The sequence below is a fragment of the Stenella coeruleoalba genome (assembly GCF_951394435.1).
Source record: "Stenella coeruleoalba genome assembly, chromosome: 11".
In the NCBI taxonomy this organism is placed as follows: Eukaryota; Metazoa; Chordata; class Mammalia; order Artiodactyla; family Delphinidae; genus Stenella; species Stenella coeruleoalba.
Genome location: NC_137157.1, coordinates 48,989,541 through 49,014,282, shown reverse-complemented (window position 1 = coordinate 49,014,282; position 24,742 = coordinate 48,989,541). Strand labels below are relative to the sequence as shown.

Here is a 24,742-nt window from a genome sequence, read left to right as displayed (position 1 = left end):
ACACACTCACAAAAAGAGGAAAAGGGGAGGGGCTTCCCTGGTGGCGTAGTGGTTGGGAGTCTGCCTCCCGATGCAGGGGACGCGGGTTCGTGCCCCGGTCCGGGAGGATCCCACATGCCGCAGAGCGGCTGGGCCCGTGGGCCATGGCTGCTGAGCCTGTGCGTTCGGAGCCTGTGCTCCGCGTACCGCAAAAAAAAAAAAAAAAAAAGGAAAAGGGGAAAGAATCATAAATCTTGCTCTCAAAGTCCACCTCCTCAATTTGGGATGATTTGTTTTATATTCATGTATTCCACAGATGCAGGGTACATCAAATTGATTGTGGAGCTTTAATCCGCTGTTTCTGAGGCTGCTGGGAGAGATTTCCCTTTCTCTTCTTTGTTCTCACAGCTCACAGGGGCTCAGCTTTGGATTTGGCCCCGCCTCTGCGTGTAGGTCGCCGGAGGGCGTCTGTTCTTCGCTCAGACAGGACGGGGTTAAAGAAGCCGCTGATTCGCTGGCTGTGGCTCACTCAGGCCGGGTGGCGGGGGGAGGGGCACGGAATGCCGGCGGGCCTGCAGCGGCAGAGGCCGGTGTGACGTTGCACCAGCCTGAGGCGCACCGTGCGTTCTCCCGAGGAAGTTGTCCCTGGATCCTGGGACCCAGGCAGTGGCGGGCTGCACAGGCTCCCCAGAAGGGGGGTGTGGATAGTGACCTGTGCTCGCACACAGGCTTCTTGGTGGCGGCGGCAGCAGCCTTAGCGTCTCCTGCCCGTCTCTGGGGTCCTTGCTGATAGCCGCGGCTCGCACCCGTCTCTGGAGCTCCTTTAAGTAGCGCTGTTAATCCCCTCTTCTCGCGCACCAGGAAACAAAGAGGTAAGAAAAAGTCTCTTGCCTCTTCGGCAGGTCCAGACTTTTCGCCGGACTCCCTCCCGGCCAGCTGTGGTGCACTAACCCCCTCATGCTGTGTTCATGCCGCCAACCCCAGTCCTCTCCCTGCGCTCTTACGAAGCCCGAGTCTCAGCTCCCAGCCCCGCCCGCCCAAGCGGGTGCGCAGACAAGCCTCTCGGGCTGGTGAGTGCCGGTCGGCCCTGATCCTCTGTGCGGGAATCTCTGCGCTTTGCCTCCCCCACCCCTGTTCTGTGCTCTCCTCCGCGGCCACGAAGCTTTCCCCCTCCGCCACCCGCAGTCTCCGCCCGCGAAGGGGCTTCCTAGTGTCTGGAAACCTTTCGTCCTTCACAGCTCCCTCCCACTGGTGCAGGTCCCGTCCCTATTCTATTGTCTCTGTTTATTCTTTTTTCTTTAGCCCTACCCAGGTACGTGGGGGGTTTCTTGTCTTTTGGGAGGTCTGAGGTCTTCTGCCAGCATTCAATAGGTGTTCTGTAGGAGCTGTTCCACGTGTAGATGTATTAATGGTGTAACTGTGGGGAGGAAGGTGATCTCCGCGTCTTACTCTTCCGCCATCTTGTTGTGTTAGTTTCTGCTGTATAACAAAGTGAATCAGCTATACGTATACATATATCACCATATCCCCTCCCTCTTGAGTCTCCCTCCTACCCTCCCTATCCCACCCCAATAGGTGGTCAAAAAGCACCGAGCTGATCTCCCTGTGCTATGCGCTGCTTCCCACTAGCTATCTATTTTATGTCAATGTCACTCTCTCACTTTGTCCCAGCTTACCCTTCCCCCTCCCTGTATCCTCCAGTCCATTCTCTATGTCTGCGTCTTTATTCCTGTCCTGCCCCTAGGTTCTTCAGAACCATTTTTTTTTAGATTCCATATATATGTGTTAGCATATGGTATTTGTTTTTCTCTTTCTGTCTTCACTCTGTATAACAGACTCTAGGTCCATCCACCTCACTACAAATATCTCAATTTCATTTCTTTCTATGGATGAGTAATGTTCCATTGTATACATGTGCCACATCTTCTTTATCCATTCATCTATTGATGGACATTTAGGTTGCTTCCATGTCCTGGCTATTGCAAATAGGGCTGCCATGAACATTGTGCTACATGATTTTTTTTTTTTAACATCTTTATTGGAGTATAATTGCTTTCCAATAGTGTGTCAATTTCTGCTGTATAACAATGTGAATCAGCTATACATATATCCCCATATCCCCTCCCTCTTGCATTTCCCTCCCTCCCACCCTCCCTATCCCACCCCTCTAGGTGGTCACAAAGCACCAAGCTGATCTCCCTGTGCTATGCAGCTGCTTCCCACTAGCTATCTATTTTACATTTGGTAGTGTATATATGTCCATACCACTCACTCACTTCGTCCCAGCTTACACTTCTCCCTCCCCGTGTCCTCAAATCCATTCTCTATGTTTGTGTCTTTACTCCTGTCCTGGCCCTAGGTTCTTCAGAACCAGGATTGTTTTTTTTTTTTAGATTCCATATACATGTGTTAGCATTTGGCATTTGTTTTTCTCTTTCTGACGTACTTCACTCTGTATGACAATCTCTAGGTCCATCCACCTCACTACAAATAACTCAATTTCGTTTCTTTTTATGGCTGGGTAATATTCCATTGTATATATGTGCCACATCTTCTTTATCCATTCATCTGTCGATGGACACTTAGGTTGCTTCCATGTCCTGGCTATTGTAAATAGAGCTGCAATGAACATTGTGGTACAAGACTCTTTTTGAATTATGGTTTTCTCAGGGTATATGCCCAGTAGTGGGATTGCTGGGTCATATGGTGGTTCTATTTTTAGTTTTTTAAGGAACTTCCATACTCTTCTCCATAGTGGCTGTATCAATTGACATTCCCACCAACAGTGCAAGAGGGTTCCCTTTTCTCCACACTCTCTCCAGCATTTATTGTTGTGGATTTTTTGATGATGGCCATTCTGACTGGTGTGAGGTGATACCTCATTGTAGTTTTGATTTGTATTTCTCTAATGATTAGTGATGTTGAGTATCCTTTCATGTGTTTGTTGGCAATCTGTATATCTTCTTTGGAGAAATCTCTATTTAGGTCTTCTGCCCATTTTTGGATTGGGTTTTTTTTTTTTTTTTTTTTTTTTTGATATTGAGCTGCATGAGCTGCTTAAAAATTTTGGAGATTAATCGTTTGTCCATTGCTTCATTTGCTAATATTTCTCCCACTCTGAGCGCTGTCTTTTCGTCTTGTTTATGGTTTCCTTTGCTGTGCAAAAGTTTATAAGTTTTATTAGGTCCCATTTGTTTATTTTTGTTTTTATTACCATTTCTCTAGGAGGTGGGTAACAAAGGATGTTGCTGTGATTTATGTTATAGAGTGTTCTGCCTATGTTTTCATCTAAGAATTTTATAGTGTCTGGCCTTACATTTAGGTCTTTACTCCATTTTGAGTTTACTTTTGTATGTGGTGTTAGGAAGTGTTGTAATTTCATTCTTTTACATGTAGCTGTCCATTTTCCCCAGCACCATTTATTGAAGAGGCTATCTTTTCTCCATTGTATATTTCTGTCTCCTTTATCAAATATAAGGTGACCATATGTGCGTGGGTTTATCTCTAGGCTTTCTAGCCTGTTGCATTAATCTATATTTCTGTTTTTGTGCCAGTACTATACTGGCTTCATTACTGAAGCTTTGTAGTATAGTCTGAAGTCAGGGAGCCTGATTCCTCCAGCTCTGTTTTTCTTCCTCAAGATTGCTTTGGCTATTCGGGTTCTTTTGTGTTTCCATACAAATTGTAAACATTTTTGTTCTAATTCTGTGAAAAATGCCATTGGTAGTTTGATAGGGATTGCACTGCATCTGTAGATTGCTTTGGGTAGTATAGTCATTTTCACAATATTGATTCTTCCAATCCAAGAACATGGTATATCTCTCCATCTATTTATGTCATCTTTAATTTCTTTCATCAGTGTCTTGTAGTTTTCTGCATACAGGTGTTTTGTCTCCTTAGGTAGGTTTATTCCTAGGTATTTTATTCTTTTTGTTGCAGTGGTAAAGGGGAGTGTTTCCTTAATTTCTCTTTCACATTTTTCATCATTAGTGTATAGGAATGCAGGAGATTTCTGTGCATTAATTTTGTATCCTGCTACTTTACCAAATTCATTGATTAGCTCTAGTAGTATTCTGGTAGCATCTTTAGGATTCTCTATGTATAGTATCATGTCATCTGCAAACAGTGACAGTTTTACTTCTTTTCTGATTTGGATTCTTTTCATTTCTTTTTCATCTCTGATTGCTGTGGCTAAAACTTCCAAAACTATGTTGAATAATAGTGGTGAGAGTGGCAACCTTGTCTGGTTCCTGATCTTAGTGGAAATGGTTTCTGTTTTTCACCATTGAGAACGATGTTGGCTATGGGTTTGTCATATATGGCCTTTATTATGTTGAGGTAAGTTCCCTCTATGCCTACATTCTGGAGGGTTTTTATCAAAAATTTTGTTGTTGAATTTTGTCAAAAGCTTTTTCTGCATCTATTGAGATCATATGGTTTTCCTCCTTCAATTTGTTAATATGGTTTATCACATTGATTGATGTGCATATATGAAGATCCTTGCATTCCTGGGATAAACCCTGCTTGATCATGGTGTATGATCCTTTTAATGTGCTGTTGGATTCCGTTTGCCAGTATTTTGTTGAGAATTTTTGCATCTATATTCATCAGTGATATTGGCCTGTAGTTTTCTTTTTCGTGTGTATGATATCTTTGTCTGGTTTTGATATCAGGGTGATGGTGGCCTCATTGGCCACATGAGTTTGAGTGTGTTCCTCCCTCTGCTATATTTTGGAAGAGTTTGAGAAGGATAGGTGTTAGCTCTTCTCTAAATGTTTGATAGAATTCACCTGTGAAGCCATCTGGTCCTGGGCTTTTGTTTGTTGGAAGATTTTTAATCACAGCTTCAGTTTCAGTGCTTGTGATTTGTCTGTTTATATTTTCTATTTCTCCTGGTTCAGTCTTGGAAGGTTGTGCTTTTCTAAGAATTTGTCCATTTCTTCCAGGTTGTTCATTGTATTGGCATATAGTTGCTTGTAGTAATCTCTCATGATCCTTTGTATTTCTGCAGTGTCAGTTGTTACTTCTCCTTTTCATTTCTAATTCTGTTGGTTTGAGTCTTCTCCCTTTTTTTCTTGATGAGTCTGGCTAATCAATTTTGTTTATCTTCAAAGAACCAGCTTTTAGTTTTATTGATCTTTGCTATCATTTCCTTCATTTCTTTTTCAATTATTTCTGATCTGATCTTAATGATTTCTTTCCTTCTGCTAACTTTGGGGATTTTGTTTTTCTTTCTCTAATTGCTTTTCGTGTAAGGTTAGGTTGTTTATTTGATATGTTTCTTTTTTCTTGAGGTAGGACTGTATTGTTATAAACTTCCCTCTTAGAACTGCTTTTGCTGCATCCCATAGGATTTGGGTCTTTGTGTTTTCATTGTCATTTTTTTCCAGGTATATTTTGATTTGCTCTTTGATTTCATCAGTGATCTCTTGGTTATTTAGTAGCGTATTGTTTAGCCTCCATGTTTTTGTATTTTTTACAGTTTATTTCCTGTAATTGATATCTAGTTTCATAGCACTGTGGTCGGAAAAGATACTTGATTTCAATTTTCTTAAATTTACCAAGGTTTGATTTGTGACCCAAGATATGATCTATCCTGGAGAATGTTCCATGAGCACTTGAGAATAAAGTGTATTCTGTTCTTTTTGGATGGAATGTCCTATAAATATCAATTAAGTCTGTCTTGTTTAATGTACCATTTAAAGCTTGTGTTTCCCTATTTATTTTCATTTTGGTTGATCTGTCCATTGGTGAAAGTGGGGTGTTAACGTCCCCCACTATTAATTTGTTACTGTCGATTTCCCCTTTTATGGCTGTTAGCATTTGCCTTATGTATTGATGTGCTCCTACGTTGTGTGCATCAATATTTACAATTGTTATATCTTCTTCTTGGATCCATCCCTTGATCATTATGTAGTGGCCTTTTTGTCTCTTGAAATAGTCTTTATTTTTAAGGCTATTTTGTCTGAAATGAGAATTGCTACTCCAGCTTTCTTTTGATTTCCATTTGCATGTAGTATCTTTTTCTGTCCCCTCCCTTTCAGTCTGTATGTGTCCCTAGGTCTGATGTGGGTCTCTTGTAGACAGCATATATTTGGGTCTTGTTTTTGTATCCATACAGCCAGTCTATGTCTCTTGGTTCGAGCATTTAATCCATTTCCATTTAAGGTAATTATAGATATGTATGTTCCCATTACCATTTTCTTAGTTGTTTTGGGTTTGTTATTGTAGGTCTTTTCCTTCTCTTATGTTTCCTACCTAGAGAAGTTCCTTTAGCATTTGTTGTAAAGCTGGTTTGATGGTGCTGAATTCTCTTAACTTTTGCTCATCTGTAAAGGTTTTAATTTCTCGGTCGAATCTGAATGAGATCCTTGCTGGGTAGGGCAATCTTGGTTGTAGGATTTCCCTTTCAATACTTTGAATATGTCCTGCCACTCCCTTCTGGCTTGCAGAGTGTCTGCTGAAAGAGCAGCTGTTAACCTTATGGGTATTCCACACAGGCTTCTTGGTGGCTGCAGTAGCCCTAGCGTCTCATGCCCGTGTCTGGGGTCCACGCTGATAGCCGCGGCTCGTGCCTGTCTCTGGAGCTGGTTTAGGCGGTGCTCTGAATCCCCTCTCCTCACGCACCCCGAAACAATGGTCTCTTGCCTCTTGGGCAGGTCCAGACTTTTTCCCGGACTCGCTTCCAGCTAGCTGTGGCACTAGCCCCCTTCAGTCTGTGTTCACGCAGCCAACCCCAGTCCTCTCACTGGGATCCGACCTCAGAAGCCCGAGCCTCAGCTCGCAACCCCGCCCGCCCCCGCGGGTGATCAGACAAGCCTCTCGGGATGGTGAGTGCCGGTCGGCACCGATCCTCTGTGCGGGAATCTCTCTGCTTTGCCGTCAGCACCCCTGTTGCTGTGCTCTTCTCCGTGGCTCCGAAGCTCCCCACCCCCCACCCACCCCCGTCTCCGCCAGTGAAGGGGCTTCCTAGTGTGTGGAAACCTTTCCTCCTTCATGGGTCCCTCCCACTGGTGCAGGTCCCGTCCCTATTCTTTGTCTCTGTTTATTCTTTTGCCCTACCCAGGTACGTGGGGGGGTTTCTTGCCTTTTGGGAGGTCTCAGGTCTTCTGCCAGCGTTCAGTAGGTGCTCTGTAGGAGTTGTTCCACGTGTAGATGTAGTTTTGATGTATCTGTGGGGAGGAAGGTGATCTCCACATCTTACTCCTCTACCATCTTGAAGGTCCTCTCTCTCTTTGATTTATTATTCTACAGGGTGCTTAATTATAGAATGACAATGAAAAGAAATACACGCAGACTTACATGCCCAAGGTTTGAAGGAATCGTTTATGACATTTAGCAGCGAGCCTAAACATGTGAGATATGCTTCCTTCCGGGCCTTGCTTTGTTTGGGGTTAGTGTTAGCTGGAATCCTGGGGGATATCTGGCAAAGGGAATAGTATTGAATTAAAACTTCCCTGGGCCTTCTTAGTCCGTTGAACTTAGGAGCAGAAAAGAATGAAACATTAGTCAATATAGATAGAGAAAAGGCAGCCTGGGCTGTTTATCATTTAGTTGCTGAGATTCCTCCAGAATTGGGCTCCCACGGGGCCCAGACGCACCCCACAGGTCATAGGAGCCCTCTAAGCTCAGGGATCAGGCCAAGCAGCCTTCGCTAGGCAAATCAGAGGGGCAAGGGCAATAGGGAACAATTAGCTGCATATGCCATTGGGTAGTTGGTATGTAGAGAGTTTTTATGAAGGTTTTAAAGGAACTGATCAAAGGAAAAAAAAAAGATGATTACCACACTTTTCACACACTCGCTCTCTGAAGAGATACCATGAAAGAGACAAGGAGCCTCGTTTGCAGTAATTAGAGACACAGTGTTGTCTATACATAAATATTTTAGATTTTGGCACATGTAATGGGTTTGTCATGAATACTGAGATTGAAGGAATAAGAATGAATGGTGGCATTGAATCCTGACACCAAGGCGATCTCAAAAGACAGCATAAATGGTTCTGACAAGAAGTCTGATTCTGAAGCCTTTTGAAAACCACATGAAATGAAGAAGAAAAAAGCTAATTGAGTTATTTGTACTGAGGTGGATGGACCTAGCATCTGTCATACAGAGTGAAGTAAGTCAGAAAGAGAAAAACAAATACCATATGCTAATACATATATATGGAATCTAAGAATAATAAGAAAAAAAAAAGGTCATGAAGAACCTGGGGTAAGACGGGAATAAAGACACAGACCTACTAGAGCATGGACTTGAGGATATGGGGAGGGGGAAGGGTAAGCTGTGACAAAGTGAGAGAGTGGCACGTACATATATACACTACCAAACGTAAAATAGATAGCTAGTGGGAAGCAGCCGCATAGCACAGGGAGATCAGCTCAGTGCTTTGTGACCACCTAGAGGGGAGGGATAGGGAGGGTGGGAGGGAGGGAGACGCAAGAGGGAAGAGATATGGGGGCATATGTATATGTATAACTGATTCACTTTGTTATAAAGCAGAAACTAACACACCATTGTAAAGTAATTATACTCCAATAAAGATGTTTAAAAAAAAAGCTTATGCAAAACATCAAGTTTTACAAACCATCACATGTGATTAAAGAAATTGCATGTTATGCGGCAAAATAAGATAAGTGCAAACGTGGACATAAAATCCAATCTAGGTGCCTGTTATACATCGTTTCATTAGAGGGAAAATGTCTAAGAAAGCGTCTGTTTCCCCCATGGCTTTCCCTGCAGAAAGGAAAATCTAAGAATTGTAACAAACGACCCTGTGCTTTTTCACTTATTCCTGATATACAACTAAACTTGATTCAAGACGCTGAATCTTATCTTCAAAGCTCTGACTAAATTATACCTGGGCTCATTTTCTGGTGAAGAATGACAATGGAACCACCGAAGTTTTAGAGATTGTCAACTTATTTGGTACAGCTTTTCAGGCCCTGAAAATTATGATTTTGAGTCAGATCGGAGAATGACTGTGCTTGTACATAATTGTGTCACAATAACCACACCTTCTCGGTTTACAAACAAATGGATATCATCATCATCACCATCATTATTTCTCTTAGAGCCGTGATGTCAGTTGTAAACCAGTGTGCTTGACTTTGCTTCCACAGAGACATTAAACAAAACTTTCTTGGCCCCAAACCCTACGGTTATCACCCTGGAGAAAACTTAGAGGTTATCACCTGTAGTTCAGTATCACTCAAGGAAAAATATCTTGTTCATTATCAGGTCCAGCAAATTCAGCATTTCCATTGACCTTTACGGAAAGCTATTTTAAATTGTGACAATCACACCCTGGCTGTCTGGATAAAAATCTATGACGTGTAAATAGAACATTTGAGTGTTGCACATATCACCTTATATTGTAATTTCTGTGTATTATCAATTCCAATATTAGGATCTGATAAACTCTATGAGTGTATTAAGCAGCATTATCTATTCATAAATTCTCCAGAATCTGTAGTCAATATTAGAAAACATGGGATAGATTTTACACTTCAGCTAACATTATAGTAGATTGAGGACATGCCTTTATATTTATGCATATTTATAAATACAGCAACAATCCATTCATTACCTATAATTCCAAGATATTAAAATTTCTGAAAACTGCAACTAACTTGGTGGCAAAACCTAAACTAACCTGACCCCATTTGGCAGCACTATCCAGCCTGAGCTGACATAAGCCTATTTACTGTTCTTTAACTCATTTGATGTAAGTATTAACACTTCCGTAGAAATATCAGTGTGTCTGATTACAGAGTACAATATCGGAGCATGTATTACAAGGAACACATACTGTAAAATGTGTCCCTAGATCCCTTCTAAAATTCAAAAAGTTCTGCATCCCATCATATATCTGGCTACAAAGTTTTCCTAAGGGATTATGGAAATCCCTGTGTATTAGGTATGAATCTCAGTTCCCAAGCTATGGTATGCAAAAAACACATTACTTTCTTTGTTTCCTTTAAAACAACTTAAAGTTGAATCTGTGTCCCCTAAAGCACTTGATCATGACCGGCAGACCCTCTCTCCCTCCATGGGTAACTCCCAGATGGAAAAGCCATACATGGTGCCCACACAGCAGGAGAAGGTCTTATCTCTACTCCACCATGGCTGCCACTTAGCTACCCATGAGGTAACCAACTCATCCTTATTTGCCCAGGACTTTCCTGGTTTTAGCACAGAAAGTCCCATGTCTCAGGAACTGTACCAGGCAACCTGGACCTTGCTCTCTTGAGGTACACCACGCAGCTTATGGGTCTATTACTTCTTTGGGACACAGTCAAGGAGTGGTTCCAAATCTCAGGTGCTCGTGGAATCCTCAGAACAAAGTTGTTTGGTCTGAAGATCTGACCAAAAGGACCTGAGCAAGCAGAGTCCATGGTCCCGGGTTCCAGACCCACCAAGATAGCACGAGGAACATATTTGCCACCTGTGGCTTCATTGTAGTACACTGAGATGCTGTCCAGCTGCAGGTCGCTAGCCCCATGATAGGTGCTGGTGGGGTCGATGCCATGTTCATCACTGATCACCTCCCAGAACTTGGCACTCATCTGATTGCCTCACTGACTGGCCTGGTTGTGCACAGTTTCCTTCATTGTTAAAATTTATTCTAATCTTAATTTAAGATTAATTTATTCTCTAAATTTATTCTAATCTTTTTGCTTACCTTAAAGTGTGTATGGGGCAAGAAAATGATATGTAACTAGTTTTTCTCTGCTGCTGGTCACAGGCTGGAAGGATGGGACGGGCTCCAGAGGTTAGAGCAGCGAGTTCTGAACGTGGCAGCAGGAAGGTTCTGAGAGTTGGACTTTCTTTTATGTGAACTAATATTTGTCCTTATTATTCAAGCCAGTTGGAATTGAGTTGTCTGTTCCTTGCAGCCAACAGCATCCTAACTGATACAGAGACCTATTCCTTCTCCAGTCTGTCTTCCTTTTACAGATGAAGAAACACGGCCAAGAGAGAGTGTCCCAAGGTTACACAACCAGGATTTATAAACCTGAGATTAGTTGTAAAGGAAATTGCACAAATGGCTTTCAACATGGGTTAAATAGCTGATTTATAACATAGTCTGGCTGACACTTAGAACAATAGAAAGCTTTAAACTAGAGTTTACTCAGTAAACTCTAGGGGAACCTAGGGAACCTCAGATAACATCGAGGGGCCCACTGGTATCCTGGAGTTTCAATCCAGAAGTTCCTTATCCTCCTGCCTTGTGTCTGAAGCTCAAGCACCTGGGGTGCCCCAGGCAACAAAAAGTTCCATTTAACTACCTTTCACATAAGTCAAGGGCCAGGCTTAAGGAGCCAGCTTCTTTCTCTCTCTCTCTCTCTCTCTCTCTCTCTCTCTCTCTCTCTTCAAGATTCTCCCTTGTCTTCAAGAGTATCAGAATCAAGGTGTCCACAAAGAAGAAACCAGAAGCCCAAACTGGAGAGAGTTTGGATCCCACAGACCCTCAAATTTCTGTGGGCTCAAAGATTTCCTCAGTGATATCTGTCTTTGGAACATGAAGTCCCAGAAACTAAAGATACATTGTAGATCCGAAGCCACGCCCCACCTCCGGCGTTAGAATGGCTCAGAATCCTTTTGGTTTATGCTTTCTTCTCTCTTTTTCCCACATCTCCCCCATCTCCAGCCTTATCATAGCTGCCACTACAGCTTGGGAAGGGGGAGGAGAAAGGATGAGGGATGCAGTGATGCGTCGCTCCCACCCCAGGTCTCAGTCCCAGGGTGGGAAACTATTCCGTCTCCAAGTTTTTACATGTCTCCTGTGGTTCCGGACTTTAAACTCTCCTCAGTGGTTCTTGGTGGCACCAGGTAGTTCTCGGACACAGGGCTCTGTCTGAGAAAAATGGAAAAATGGGCCAGTAAGCCCTCAGCCCTCACCCCAATCACCTTGTATCGCAAGGCGATTAATCTCGAGTCTCAGGGTCCATGTCAGTGTCATGGGATGCCATTTAGCACTGCCTTTGGGAGTCAGGCCTTTTTCAGGATCTCTCTGATGCTCCTTATAATTTGAACCTTCTTTTTTACTTTTAGTGTTGATAAATGGACCCTTTCAATTAAAAATGACTTTCTGTATTATTTCACAACCTGTTTCCTTTTTCAGTTTGTGGCATTATGTTAAGAGAATGAAATGTGATAGGTGTGGAAAGGAGTATATTCCTTTTAAGGCAGTTAAAGGAACTCTTTGTTGTGCAGGCTGGCACCAAAGCAAGAAGTAGTGGTTATTTTTCATTGACTGTGCTCTGAGACTTTTCCCAGAAGGCTTAATAGGAGATGGTCCTCTTTGAGGGAGGTTGGCAGAATCAGAGGTATGTGCTGTGCCCAGGGGAGTGCGTCGACAGCTCTTTTTATCTGGCACACACAAAATGATGCTAATGCTACTTCTTGCTTCCCTGTGAGTATCTTTCCTGCCCTTAGGCCTTCAGAGTGAGAGTGATGGAGAACCAGAGAGAAGGAGGCGTGCCCTGACAACCATTGCCAGGAAACAGGTTCACTGAAGCTGTAAATTAGATAACCCACTTCCTGGAGGTGGGTTCATAGGCAATGTTGAAAAATCTGCCAGCGTGGGAAACTTTGCTACCTTTAGTTTCAGTTTAAAACAATATACCATTTATGTTTGCTAATTAAACAAAAGTATATAGAAGGAAAAAGTGGTTCAATATTCTATCATCATATGATCCCTGTTAACATTTTTTCTCATATAAATGTTTTCTTATGTAAAAATAATAAGTGTACATGGTAAAACAAAAATCAAACAGAAAAGTACGAAACAGCAAGTAAAAGTCTATTTATATGTTTCCAGAAACTTCCTTATGTATGCATGTCCGCTCTTATATTTGTTTACATAACATAGGTAATGCTGCTCACACTTTGTTCTTGCATCTGGATCTTTCACTTTTAGGAACTCTACTTTGATATTTTAATTTGACTCTGCCTGTATCATATTTTACTGAACCAATCTCCTTTGCAAATGTATCGGTGGACATTGTTTTTAATGAACGTTTAGGAGACTTTAGAATCAAAATAGAATCAAAATAGGGAGGAGGAATCAAGATGGTGGAATAGAAGGAGGGATAAAAATAGGGATCAAAAATGACTACCTCAATTATCATTCATTAATTCATGCATTTATTCAACAAACATTTATTGAGCATCTAGTATAGAAGTAGGCATTTTGTTAGGTGCCAGGAATACCAAAGTAGGGTAACTGTCCCTTCGTCAAGTGGGTCACAGCCCAAATGGAGGGAGATAGCTCAGTGTCAATAATTACTATCACTGCTGAGATGCAGATAAGCAAAGGATACTGCATCTGTAGAGATTAGATGCCCAGAGTAAACTTAAAATTAAGGGGTTAGGGGCTTCCCTGGTGGCGCAGTGCTTGAGAGTGCGCCTGCTGATGCAGGGGACACGGGTTCGTGTCCCGGTCTGGGAAGATCCCACATGCCGCGGAGCGACTGGGCCCATGAGCCATGGCCGCTGAGCCTGCGTGTCCGGAGCCTGTGCTCCGCAACGGGAGAGGCCACAACAGTGAGAGGCCCGCGTACCGGAAAAAAAAAAAAAAAAAGAAGGGGTTAGGTAGGAGGAATTCTCAGAGGAAGCCACAGGTCGGAAGGCCTGGAGACATGAACCAGCTCAGTGTATTCAAGTTGCTGCAGGATTTTGGAGCAGTCAGAGTACAAGTTTCATGAGGGGGCCCTGGAAGGACCGTAAGCTAGAGACAGAGGCTGAGGTAAAAGCTGTACCACAAAGACCCTGGAGTTTGAACTTTATCGTAAAAGTCATGGGGAACCAATTGAGGTTCTAAGTATTGAGGGGGGAAAGGAATTGCTGGGTGACATGATAAGTTTTAGATAATCTAAAAAACAGCAGAGGTAAAAAATAAAAACAGAAAAAAATCTGGCTACAAGTTAGTTCTCAGCATAGAGAAAGGGAATAAGAGCTAGATAAGAACAAGAAGCAGACTTCAAATAAAAAATGAGCATTGCAGGGTATTGAGAGTATGAACAGCATGCCAAGTTGCTAAGGGGAAGTTAAGAAAGGTAAGGGACATTTTTAATAGAGTATGGTAACTTAAATCACTTGGATGAATTTTAATTCTTAATAAATATAGTTTCAGGACATGCACCAGGAAAGACTGACCTTGGCAAAGGAAAAGTAAAGTCCCTTCCAGTGGTGTGTTGGAGCCAGAGAAAGTGGTCATGGTGGGAGTATTTACATCATGGAAATTAGCAAACACTACAAATCAGATTTAAAAAAGAATTTTTTTTTTCTCCTCAGAGTGCCTGTTAGACATTAGTCAGCACACCTCTGATCCCTCTTCAGCGGAAGAGCTGGAAATCATCAAAAACATGCACAACTTAGTTCCTATTCCCCCTTCCAACTCCCTCAAGTCTTAAGATCCATTTCATTATTAAGATTATCAGCATTTCGGGCTTCCCTGGTGGCGCAGTGGTTGAGAGTCTGCCTGCCGACGCAGGGAACACGGGTTCGTGCCCCGGTCCGGGAGGATCCCACATGCCGCGGAGCGGCTGGGCTCATGAGCCATGGCCGCTGAGCCTGCGCGTCCGGAGCCTGTGCTCAGCAACGGGAGAGGCCACAACAGTGAGAGGCCCACGTACTGCAAAAAAAAAAAAAAAGATTATCAGCATTTCAAAAAATATACTCTAAAAGACATCATTAAAGTTGTAAAGGGATAAAAACATTAAAAATCATAAGCATAAAGACAGGTCCGGTGATTCTTGTGTCCAGCGCTGGGGAAGACCAAGAAGCCGGCAGCTGGTGATGGTGGCAACTCTCCATTTTAAGGGCCTGTTTCCCACAGGTGAGATGGACCTGGGCACATGGGTGCCAGCCTGTCAGAGGCCTGAGGTTATTCTGATGATTCATAGGAAAGCAGTCCAGCTCGTTTGGCCAGTTCTTGGATTGTTTTTCCGACAGCCATTAATAGCTTTGGAACTACTGAATTCTCCTCTGATCACCCAAAGTTTTATTTCTTCTGTGAAACTCAAAGAGAAGTGTTTATTCTACTGCTACTATGTTGGTATCATTTTATGTCTTCTCTTTCCACAAGCTGCTGTACTAGAGCCAGAGTAATAGGACTGAATCTGTCCTTTTGGTTTTGTATTAAGTGTCCACGATCCTGCTAGAGAGACACCCACAGCCTGTGAGCTCCTGAGCCAAAAGAAAACAACAGGATTTTCATTGGGCAGTATCTGCATCAATACAGGTCACCACAGCGGCAGCAGGAGTCAGGCCACACCACCTCTTTCCATGCTCCTGAGCCGGATGGGAGTGTAGGGGTCAGAATTGAGGAGTTGAGTTGAACAGCCAAAGGCGTGTTGGGAGCCTAAAGTTCAAGTTGAGGCAATTGCTTTATTGGCTCTGGTTAAAAAAAAAAAAGACCATCCTACATCATCTCAACAGGACAAAAACTTTCCAATGATTGCGAAAGTGCATGAAACACTAGTCAGCTCCCTGGATGCGAGTGGGAAGAGATAGGAGGGGGTGGGGTGAGCAGAGCTGCCTGGGAGTCAGTTCTGGCTCAGAGATTCCCAATCTGTCACCAAAATAGAACACCAGGACCTGCCTATGGGCAAAGAAAAGTGAGTCAGTTCTGGTTTTAAGGATGGTATCCTGATTAATTTCAGTTTCCTTATTAATATATTACTAAGTATCAGTTACAATGACTTTTCTATCCCCTTCCCATCAGTGACCACCCAGCTTACCCCTTTCTCAGAAAACCTCTTTGCTTTCAGGTGAATAGAGCCCAGATTTATGGAAACACCTTGTTGGCATCTTTTCTGAGGTGGGGATGGTGAAAGGAGATGTTAGCACCGGCCAGCATCCTTCTTATCAAGTAACTTCATTATCGCTAGGGCAACAAGAAACCTGATTTGTTGGGGACTGAAGGGTCTCCAGGATGCAGGGCTTTCTCTTGTGAAAAATGGAGAAACTTCCTGGCAAACTGGGATAGTTGGTCACCCTAATCATAGCAGTATCTGATGAGGTGCCAAGTGAGTAAGAGAGACAATACAGGCTGTTGAAGGTTGGGATCAGTAACATCACAGCAGCTTGGAGTTTTGTCGAGTGCTTTGTATTTCACAGAGCACTTTCATACACCATCTCATTTTAATCTTATAAAAAATTAAGGAAAACAGAGGAGGTACTATTACTGCTTCAAGTAGCTGAAAAATTGAGCCACCAGGATTCAATGACTTGCCCAATAACAGTCACAGCTGGTTGGTAACAAAAGACTCAGGTGTGGCCTCCAGCTCCCTGTGGAGTGCGACGGGGTAGGGCTGACGACCAGTGTTCTGTCCACGGTACTGTGTTGCCTCTGTAGTCACAGGCAGAATGGGATGACTTCTTCTCTCGTTACTTAGCTTTTTTGCCATGATGCTTTGTTGTAGAGTGACAATCTTGCAGAGAATAAGAAAGAATTAAATAAGAATTCATGACCATTTTCTCCCAACCAGTACCCAACAGGAAACACAGACACCAGGATGAGAGCTATGACTTGCATTCAAAGGCAAGAAAAAGGCTGTTGCCTGAGTACATTAAAATGACGTGTGATGGTTTCCTGCTGGAAGGAAGAGCTGAAGGCAGTGCCAGGCTAGCAGAGAATGCTGAGTGGAGAATCTCAGAAGAAGCATGACTGAGCCATGCATCATCTTAAGGCATGGTAACATCACCACTAGTGAACAGTCCCATAGCCTAGAAATGTTGAGAAGTACCCAAGGTTCCAGGATGAGAAACATGACTCAGTATTTATATTTTCCCACAAAACATAGCAGTGTGTTAAGGTTACCTCTGAAACTTGACATTAAGACCAGTGACAATATCTAATTTATGGTCATAACATGTAAAACTTGACATCAGGTAGAAGGGAAACCCTTTGAATTAGGGAAGGTACAACCAAACCCCAACTTATCAATTCTGTATATAATTTTCAATGACAGTCACAAAAGTATAAGTATCTAGTGGGGAATCATGAATCTATGGTTTCTCTAGCCAGTTGTATGGACATTTTCAAAACTTCAAGCAGCATTTGATTTATGAAAATGGCTTAGTCAAGTTTAAATTCAAATTGGTACACTGTCTTGTGAAGCAGGAGAACCTGATGGATATATAAAAATGCTATAAGCACAATCTGCAATATAAATTTAGTGGCTTTATGCTAATAAAAAGTCTCTGAGATGTAGTAGAAGCAATATGGTACATTTGTACATATGGTAGAGAGAAAAGAGTTCGGGCTTCACAATCAGACAGATTCAAGTTCAAACTCCAGTTGTGCTGGGTATGTGACCTTTGGTGTCAATTTTTTTCATCTGTAATGAGACTAATAGTACACAGACCTCATAGATGTGTTGTACTCTTTACATGGGATAATGTACACAAAGTGCCCAGCGTAGAGCCTGGCATGCAGCAGGAATTCATACGATGACATTGCTTCTCTCCTTTCTCTCTTGCAGTAGCTGTTGCCCCATGAGCTACCCTTGGTGTTCTTCTTTCCCCAGGTCTGGATGTAGAAATATAGTCTCCTCAGCTCCCTCTGCCTTGCTGTCCCTGAGAAAATCACACAGAACATGGAACGTAAGAAAGTTTCAAAGGATTTAAAGTCTTACAAAGTTTCTCCAAGTCCTGGTTCCATGACCAGAGAGCTTGCCACATCTGGGGTGACCCACGGTAAGCTCCTTCCACTACTTAGGGCCACTTCTCCTACATTAGGATTAAGCCATAATATTTGTTTAACCAATGATAACTTAAACACTTTTGGAGCAAATGAAATGCTCCAGTAGAGAAAAATATCTCCAGCCCACCTGAGAAAAAGCTACATGGACCTTTTCTTCTTTTAATATAAAACTAATGGCACACCTGGGCACACTAAAGGGTACATAACATAGGTTGGCAATTCAGTTCTCCTGGCCCTTCACCCTGGGTAATACCTGTTTTAACGGCACAATTGAGACATTTCCTCACTTAAGAGAGGCTACAAGACTAAATGGCATAATGGCTTATAAAAGCTCCTAGAAGGGTACCTACCTCAAAAAAAAAAAAAAATAGCAATCTTCTTCCTTCAAACTTTGTTTCTGGATTCTAAAGTTATTGAGATATTTGACATTTGGTATCATGCTAATTTTTCTTTGCAATGTATACACAAGAATGAATCCTGATGGCTGCATATGTTTTTAGAAAGAGAGCCGAGGGAAACATTTTTTATTCTAAATGATCTAAAAGTTTCATTGCATAATGTGATACCATTATTATTTCAGTTGTTAAGAAACTGCATAAATACAGATAAGATAAAAGTTGAATTATGTTGCTTCTAGTCATCTCCCATCAACCTTTGTACAGTAGTGATTTGATAGCAATATTAGTTTAATGTTAATATTTTCTGTTGTAATCAGTTATGAATCTTTTTTGTATTAGAAAGGGTCATGTTACTATCCCCGATAAAGCATGTAAAATAGAAATTACATGTAAATTAGGCTCTAGGTGCCTTTAGTCATGATGAAAGAAACCTCAGAATTCTTAGATATAAAAGTGTTCAGATGTATTTAGTTATAGAAATGGTTGAAAAGCTCAGAATTTTAAAATATTTTTCTGCATTTTATATATCTAACCACATTCAGATAAACAGTATATGTATGTATACGTATTTATATCTTTTTCCATGTTGGGATTTTTCTGATCTTTCTCTAAAAGCCATGTACTACAACAAAAAGCAATAAGTTGGAAAAAAATGAAAGCTGAAGTTGATTTGGATAAAAATATGCATTCATTTCTATTTAAGTTTTCAAAATATTAATGATCTCATATAAAAAACTTTTGTTGTTGGTCACTATGTTGGTCATAGTTTCACTATGGTTGAAATGATGCATTACAGTAATAAAATAAATCTTAAACAAGGGGCATCTTTTAAATGTTAGCCAAGAAAAAATTGACAATAGGCTTATCTACTGTTAAAGACTGAATGTTTATGTCGTGCCCTAACTTTTATGTTGAAGCTCTAACTCCCACGTGATGGTATTTGGAGATGGGGCCTTTGGGAGGTAACTAGGGTTAGATGAGGCCATGAGGGTGGAGACTGGCCTGATGGGATTAGTGCCCCTATAACAAGAGATACCGGAGCTCTTTCTACCTGTTTCTGCCACATGAGGACACAGCTGGAAGGTGGCCATCTATAAACAGGGAGGAGAGCTCTCACCAGAACCCAAACCATGCTGGCACCTTGATCTTGGACTTCCAGGCTCCAGACAGTGAGAAAATTAATTTCTGTCATTTAACACACGCAGTCTATGGTATTTTGCAGCCTCTGCAGGCTAATACGTCTAGCACAGGGATGGCAGACGTATACACTATTGCTAAGAAGGAATGATCATATATCATTGAACCTTAATGAAGTGGGATGTCCCCCTCATCCCCCAAATTTAACTTGTGCTTGTATTTTTTGTTTGTTGTTTTTGTTGTTGTTGTTTGCTCCTGGGTCACCCTTGATAAAGTAAGTCACCAGCAGGAACATGGCTTCATCCCCCAAAGGAGGGTGGAGAATGTGGACCCTCTGGGAGCAGTCGAGGCCCAATGTCAGGAAAAGGCAAGGAGACCTTTACTGCCAGGGGTGCCTGGGACCCTAAGAGGCAATAAATGGAATACAATGGAGCAGAACAGGGAAATGTTGAAAACATATGTAATGATTAAAAATAGAAAGGCCTGTAATAAACTAAAAAGTTAAAACACTTAAAAAAAAAAAAGCCTATTGTGGATGAGGGCCTGAAAATGAGAATCTTCCCCGGGTCACACTTGATATTCAAATCCCTACGAAGATAAAAGGGATGCTGGTTGGGTGTCCTTAAATGGTGGGCTTTTAGGCCTCTTCTGACACATAGCACTACTATGGCAGCTGGTGCCTTGGAGGCTAGTTTAAAATTAAACTGTGAACCTGGGGAACTCAAGTGAGGAGACTCCTTGCCTAAGCTTGGCCTGAGGAACAAACTTAGCCTCATTCAAAGATCCAACATGGTAGAACAAGTCTCCTCAAACTCATGACTCCCCATTCCCATCCACCCACAGGGACCTGGGCCAGAAATATTCCCCCTTGGCCTTTAGATTTTATGGAACAGCTTTTCCTTCGTGACACCATGTGCTGGTGACAATTATGGCAGTAAATGTCTGAGCTCTGCTTGGATATGGAAATCAGACTGAATCCCTCCATTAGGCTGTGTATGCCTTTGGGGTTCTTAGAGGTTGAAAGGAAAGGGGTAGCCTCAAGAGTAAGAGAGTAAACTTCTTGCTTAACTGGCATGGAAATAAGCTCAAGCTTATTTTAAAATTTAATTTAGAACATAAAATAAATGTGTGTATCCCTGCAGTGGACAAGTGTGATTGACAACCATGCATGCCTCTAGTAGTGGGTGCATATTGCTTGTAAGGAGATGCTCTTGGGGAGACTTGAGACCAAATGGGTGGTGATTCAGAAAGGAATCATGGTTTGGGTGTTACTTTTCAAAGGAATTGATGAAGAATTTCCTTCCCAAATTGTGAACATGCTATTGAATATAAAACTAAATGGGACTGAAAATTACAACCTCATTTCTATATTTGATCTTTCTGGCAATGTTCTCTTAATCCCTCTCTCAAACTACTTTCCCAGGTAAAATAAATGGGAGAAACGTGTAAGATCTAACTCTGCAAAAGAAGAGAGTTATAATTTATTCTCCATTTGTGAATCTCTATGAAAATGAAATCACGGATGAGAGAGAATGGAGTCAGGTTGATGCTCTGGTGAACAGGCAAGTATAAAAATCTGGATATTAATGGACCATATTAACGTACCTAATTAAGTTTTTAAAAATGAAAATCGATTATGTTTTCTGTTATTAAATGATTTGAACTAGAATTAACTTTTTTCCTCACCTTCATGAGCACAGTAATACTTCCAGATTCTACAACATTTTCAAATGAAAAGGGATTGGGTTTTAATCATAATTTCTATTAAGCTCTTTATCTTGGCATCTCTTCACTTTCCTTCATTCCACATATAAATCCCACCTCCACTCCCAACCATTTATAAAAGAATTTTTTAATTGAACTCATTAGTATTCTGGTAATGCTCTTAAAGATCCTATTTAAAAAGAGTATACAGATTTGAATTATTACATTATGAAGAATCTTGTAAGATCCCAAAATACATATTTCTTATGCCTTCAATATTAGTCTTCTTTCTTTAAGTTTTAAACCTATCCATGTATTATGTGAAACAAAATGAATCCTAATTAATATTTAGGGAAAAAAAGGTGAGTGCTTGATTAACTTTCGGTTACGGCTTTTGATTTTCCACACTTTGAATAAGAAAGTTGTGTAAGAAAAATTTTCTAATACTTGTACCCTGAATATTTGGTGCAATCCATCCTGTTCCACAAATATGAAGGATATATAGAATTTGTCTTGCCATGACAAAAAATATAAAAAATTGTGTCAAAACCATTGTGGGCTTGAATCGTAACAGACATTTATAGCATCTGCAGATCAGCAGGTTAATAATCCTCAATCTGCCATTTCTATTTAAAAACAAACTCTACCTCTTGTCTAGGATTTATTAAATTGGCCATTTTGTCTTTTCTTGTGAAATGGTTCGTATTCACACATTGAAATCTCACTTTGTATTTGTCGTTGGCAAGGAAAACGGCAACATTGAGCTTAGCTGTGAAGAGGTAGATGACCTATTAAAATAACGATTAAGCAAAGGAATCCAAAAAAGGTGAAACTTTCTGTCTTTTCTGAACTCCATATGTTTTCTGATATGATTCAGCCTTGTTTTTGTGGCTGGCAAAGTGTTTTGTAGTTAAAGATTTGGGCTCAATAACTGTGTTTTAGTTCAGAAAGGCCAACTGCATGTAGTTAATTGTTGGACTGTTTACATTAGTCTCATTTCTAACTGGAAAAGGGCCCTGGAAAATGTTTTCAGCGTCCAACAGAGACAAATTTTTAATGTGGAACATTTCAAATGAAACATTTTTTTCCAATACATAAGTTGTTTTAAAATATTTTCTGTGCTGAAATATACTCAGTATAGCACCATGAATGATAAGGTATCTTATTTTCCTCTTAGTTACTGGAAATTTCTGGTGGACTTTGATGTATCAATACATATGTTTGATAAATAGGCTGGCAGTTCACTCCAGTTTCTACATTTTGCGTACATTTTCCGCAGTACTGATCACTGATTAACCACGTTGTTACCATTTCCTTGTCTGTCTCTCCCACTGGGTTTTGAGCTTCTTGAGATCAGGAACTGTGGTTTTTATCTCATATACTTCTGCCTAAGACAGTCCCATCATTGTAGGCGCACGCATTTGTTTTTCTTTAAATATCCACTGGGTACTTGCTAGGTGTAAAGCACAGTGCCAAGTTTAGTTACTTCACATCCACAGAATAAGCTAATAGCATAGGTATATTATCATTCTCATTCTCATGTTTTGAGTGAGGAAATGAAGTTGTGGAAAAAGACCACGACCGTGACATGGCAGAGCCAGGCTTCAAATCCATGCAGCCTGACTTCAGAGGTCCTGCTCCTACTCTCGCCAATATTTCTTTACAGGAATGATATGGGGGTGAAGGCAGATGAGAGAGAAGAGTGGTGAACTTGGCCCTGAAAAGACAGACTTAGGTGGATAATAGAATACAATTTCCCAAATCTGTAAGCCAGAGCTTTGAAAGTTGTTGATTGTACAGCTCCACTCTTCACTCCCTCAACCACTCTCTTATATTTCCTGTAATTTATTAGAAATATGTCTGTATTTTCTAAAGGTTGTTAAATAAGATCTGAAGTGCACCATTCAGAAATCCCTACACTTAAATCCCTACACTTAAACCAACAAGAGAAAGAAGAGCAAAGAAAACCCAGTCAGTAGAAGGAAAGAAATCATAAAGAACAGAGTAGAAATAAATGAAATAGAAACAAAGAAAACAATAGCAAAGATCAATAAAACTAAAAGCTGGTTCTTTGAGAAGATAAACAAAATTGATAAACCCTTAGCCAGACTCATCAAGAAAAAAAGGGAGAGGGTGCAAATCAATAAAATCGAAATGAAAAAGGAGAAAGCACAACTGACACTGCAGAAATACAAAGAAGTATAAGAGACTATTACAAACAACTATATGCCAATACAACGGATAACCACAAAGAAATGGACAAATTCTTGGAAAGGTGCAATTTTCCAAGACTGAACCAGGAAGAATTAGAAAATATAAACACCTATCACAAGTAATGAAATTGAAACGGTAATTAAAAATCTTCCAACAAAGAAAAGTCTGGAACCAGATGACTTCACAGGCGAATTCTATCAAACATTTAGAGAAGAACTAACACCGATCCTTCTCAAACTCTTCCAAAAAATTGCAGGGGGAGAAACACTCCCAAATTCACTCTACAAATCCACCACCACCTTGATACCGAAACCAGATGAAGATGTCACAAAAAAGAAAACTACAGGCCAATATCACTGATGAACATAGATGCAAAAATCCTCAACAAAATACTAACAAACAGAATCCAACAGCACATTAAAAGGTTCATACAACATGATCAAGTGGGATTTATCTCACGGATGCAAGGATTCTTCAATATACGCAAATCAATCAATGTGATACACCACATTAACAAATTAAGGAATAAAAACCAGATGATCATCTCAATAGATGCAAAAAAAGCTTTTGACAAAATTCAACACCAATTTATGATAAAAACTCTCCAGAAAATGGACATAGAGGGAATCTAGCTCAACATCATAAAGGTCATATATGACAGACCTGCAGCAAGCATCATACACAATGGTGAAAACTGCAAGCATTTCCACTAAGATCAGAAACAACACAAGGATGTCCACTCTCGCCACTCATACTCAACATAGTTTTGGAAGTCCTAGCCATGGCAATCAGAGAAGAAAAAGAAATAAAAGGAATACAAATTGGAAAAGAAGAAGAAAAATTGTCACTGTTCGCTGATGACATGATATTATACATAGAAAATTCTAAAGATGCCACCAGAAAACTACTAGAACTAATCAATGAATTTGGTAAAGTAGCAGGATACAAAATTAATGCACAGAAATCTCTGGCATTCCTATACACTGATGATGAAAAATCTGAAAAAGAAATTAAGGAAACACTCCCATTTACCATTGCAACAAAAAGAATAAAATATCTAGGAATAAACCTGCCTAAGGAGGTGAAAGACTTGTACTCAGAAAACTATAAAACACTGATGAAAGAAATCAAAGATGACATAAACAGATGGAGAAATATACCATGTTCTTGGATTGGAAGAATCAATATTGTGAAAATTATACTACCCAAAGCAATCTACAGATTCAATGAAATCCCTATCAAACTACCAATGGCATTCTTCACAGAATTAGAACAAAAAATTTTACATATCGTATGTAAACACAAAAGACCCCAAATAGCCAAAGCAGTCTTGAGAAAGAAAAACGAAGTTGGAGGAATCAAGCTCCCTGACTTCAAACTATACCACAAAGCTACAGTAATCCAGACAGTTTGGTACTGGCACAAAAACAGAAATATAGATCAATGGACCAGGATAGACAGCCCAGAGATAAGCCCCCACACTTATGGTCACCTTATTTTTGATAAAGGAGGCAAGAATATACAATGGAGAAAAGACAGCCTCTTCAATAAGTGGTTCTGGGGAAACTGGACAGCTACATGTAAAAGAATGAAATT

At 40.9% G+C, this 24,742-nt stretch overlaps 1 protein-coding gene across 3 annotated transcripts in view; it reads left to right on the top strand.

Annotated features, from left to right (window-relative positions):
• The first annotated feature begins 653 nt into the window (after positions 1-653).
• DYRK2 (dual specificity tyrosine phosphorylation regulated kinase 2) overlaps positions 654-24,742 on the top strand; it is a 72,834-nt gene continuing 48,745 nt past the window's right edge. Inside the window, exons 1-3 of one of the 3 annotated variants that reach the window (XM_079936200.1) lie at positions 654-851; positions 17,518-17,686; positions 20,652-20,790. The gene's annotated coding sequence lies outside the window, so the exon portion shown is untranslated. Of the gene's footprint in view, positions 852-17,444; positions 17,687-20,582; positions 20,791-24,742 lie in introns of those variants that run through there. The other 2 variants (XM_079936201.1, XM_079936202.1) reach the window with 2 other exon arrangements.